This window comes from Pinus tabuliformis, chromosome 6 (assembly GCF_031772625.1).
Source record: "Pinus tabuliformis cultivar Carrire ecotype Pingquan chromosome 6, CPIR1, whole genome shotgun sequence".
In the NCBI taxonomy this organism is placed as follows: Eukaryota; Viridiplantae; Streptophyta; class Pinopsida; order Pinales; family Pinaceae; genus Pinus; species Pinus tabuliformis.
In genome coordinates, this window is record NC_142292.1 from 1,470,894,726 (window position 1) to 1,470,897,817 (window position 3,092).

At 33.5% G+C, this 3,092-nt stretch overlaps 1 pseudogene; it reads left to right on the forward strand.

Moving 5' to 3' along the window:
* Positions 1-2,359: 2,359 nt before the first annotated feature.
* On the forward strand, positions 2,360-2,862 carry LOC149264192 (large ribosomal subunit protein eL27y pseudogene; annotated as a pseudogene).
* Positions 2,863-3,092: the final 230 nt, after the last annotated feature.

A 3,092-nucleotide genomic window follows, 5' to 3' on the forward strand; every position in this document is an offset into this window, starting at 1 on the left:
AGACAGGGAAAAAAGGAGCAGAAGAACCTAGTCATTTATTTTAGTGTCTTCTAGTGCTAATATGTCCTCTCTCAATTTTTATTCGAGTTGTGATATCTATACAAGTAGGTAGCTTTCTTTAATTTTTTTGGTTTAAAGAAATTCTTCTTTTCCTTGGAGGTTTTGGATTCAAGTTATATTTCAAAACTTTTATGAATAATGCAAAATTCTATTATTGAAATTTAGTTTGATGCAGAATTTTCCCATAAGCATACTAAGGCAGTTTTGAAGTATAGAAGGTGACTTCTAACAATGTTTCATTTCTCATGTAATAGAAATTGATTCTAATGTGTGTGCCTTAGAACCTTATATATGAAAGTGTTGTTTGTTATATGTTCTCTCATTTTTGAGGTGCTACTGATGAGTTGTCAGTAGACCAAAAATATTCACACTTATGATGGTGATTAGCTCCCCATGCTTCAAAGGGTTTTGTTCTTTAGCTGGCTAGCCTTCTAAAGGAGTATTCAAACTAGCAGAGAGTTTATGTAATGGAGCATAACTATTACCATATTATATGTATTTTCTCTGTTGAACTTAGGGTTCACGGAAGTGAATTATTTTAAATATGTTGTCATTATCACATGACTAAGTGACAGGTTTCATGGAATCTAATCAGGGCCATTAATTGTAATTTTTCCATGATTGCGGGTGTCGCTCTATTTCTTTGTGTGTTGGTTGGTTTCTCCCTTTTTTGTAATTATAAATAAATACTGAAAAAATTCTTGAAGGTAGTATGAGAATATTCCCCTTATCCTCTCACGAGGGTGAATCTAAACATATGCTTACTACTATAAATTACTAGTAAACAACCCCAATTTTCAACCAATGTTTTCATGAAGATATGTCATCCTTCATATGAAAACTATATATAGAATCATACTTCAATATTAATGAACATATATATGATTTTGAATTTATTATTAAAGGATATATTTTTATTTTACGCTTGGGCCTTATTTAATGTGTTAAAAATCCTTGATGGGATGTGTAGACTTCAAAACTGATTTCAATACCTTACAAAAAACTTTGATTGCAATTGTCAGACCATCTTGCAATAATTCTATTTAGAGTCACATGGACTAGCTGCAGAACATCGACTCAATCTTTAGTTTTACTTGAATGATGCATCACAACTTTGGATGAAAGAAACAATATTTTATATAAATATATTGATTTTGAATCATCATATCTTCAATTATTGAATGTATATTTTTTATCTAGGTGGATACCACCACATTTACCACAACAACATACAAAGAGTACAGAGCATGAGAAAGCCTCAACTGCAACTTATGCTGCTAGAAGGACCAGGGTAAGCACCATATCATCCATTGGGATTGCTTTTTTTTAATACTTTATTAAAGGTCATTTCAATCTTTTTGAGACATTGACACCCATTGAATTTTAGTAATGTTAAACTTCACCAAATATTCTGAAGGGTCAACATCTGATCAAATTTCTTTGAGTTTGAAGTTTGAACAAATTTCTGCCTCATTGTTTCTGATTTGTAGTCTGATGTAATTGTACCAGAGAGTGGATAAGGAACATGCCTTAACAAAGGGCCAAAGAGATGAATTTGAGGACATGCTTTGTGCTTTAACCTTGGATAGAAATCATATAAAAGAAGAAATGGGGTTTGCTCAAGACAATGCCGACACAACTAGTGAGGTATTATTGTCATGATGATAATGTAGCTATGGGATTTATCTTGTCTCTTGGTTAAGCACTTTGACAACATGATTTATTTACAACTTAATTGTTTCCTTGCATGCGTTTTAGGTAGTTGAGGTACTTACAGAGTCTTTGACTCTAAAGGAGACACCTATTCCAACTAAAGTTGAAAGTATCTTGTTACATTTTGATATTCTTCACAATAGCAGTCCTCCCATGAAAAATTCTTCTACATATAGCAAAATGTTTGAAGCAACATTACCTGCTATTATGGAAAGATTTAAAGCACGAAGCATGTCCTCAAATTCATCTCTTTGGCCCTTTGTTAAGGAATGTTCCTAATCCACTCTTTGGTACAATTACATTAGACTACAAATCCAAAATAACATGGCAGAAAGTTGTTCAAAATTCTTTAATAGTAGTGCTCCTATGAAAAATGCTTCTAGATATAGGACAAAGTTTGAAGTAGCATTGCCTAACATTATGGAAAGCTTTAATGGCTTATACTAAAACATCACTAGTCGGATTATTGTAGAAGATTTGAAGGTTTGTATGTTTCCTATATCTATATTATAATAAGTGTAAAGTAGAAGAGTGGAGGAGGTAGGGAAGAAGAAGAGCAATAGCGGGCGGAGGGAGATCAACAAGAATGGTGAAGTTTCTGAAGCAAAACAAAGTTGTCGTTCTTTTGCAGGGATGCTTCGCAGGTCAGAAGGTCATTATCATTAAAGCATTCAATGATGGCACTGTTGGATGGGCATATGGCCATTGCCTTGTAGTAGGTATTGTAAAATACCCTAAGAAGGTCATCAAGACGAACTCTATGAAGAAAATGGCAAAGAAATCAAGGTTGAAGGATTTCATCAAGGTTTTTAACTACAACCACAACATTCCCACCAAGTATAGTTTGGATGTGGATTTGAAGAATGTGGTTACCTTTGATAAAATGGAGACCCACGATAAGAAGGTGGCACCACTAAAGGGGGTAAAGCTTCCTTTCAGGAGAGGTTCAAGGCAGGGAAGCATAAACGGTTCTTTACTTAGGTTTTGAGATTCTCATTTTTGAGAAGTACCATGTTAGAACTTTCAAGTTTTTATATTTTGATCATTTATAGTGGCCTTGGTACCATCGTAGTGTTTGCAATTACTTAGGTTTTGAGATTCTCATTTTTGAGAAGTACCATGTTAGAACTTTCAAGTTTTTATAATTTGATCATTTATAGTGGCCTTGGTACCATCGTAGTGTTTGCAAATTCCTGTACATTTTTTAGCTTCTTGAGAGTTTTAATAGGCAACTTAATGCTAGTCTATCTTATATTTACCATTCATTTGACAATTTTGGATTTGATTTATCCTTTCGGTTGGAAACATGTATGCAAGAT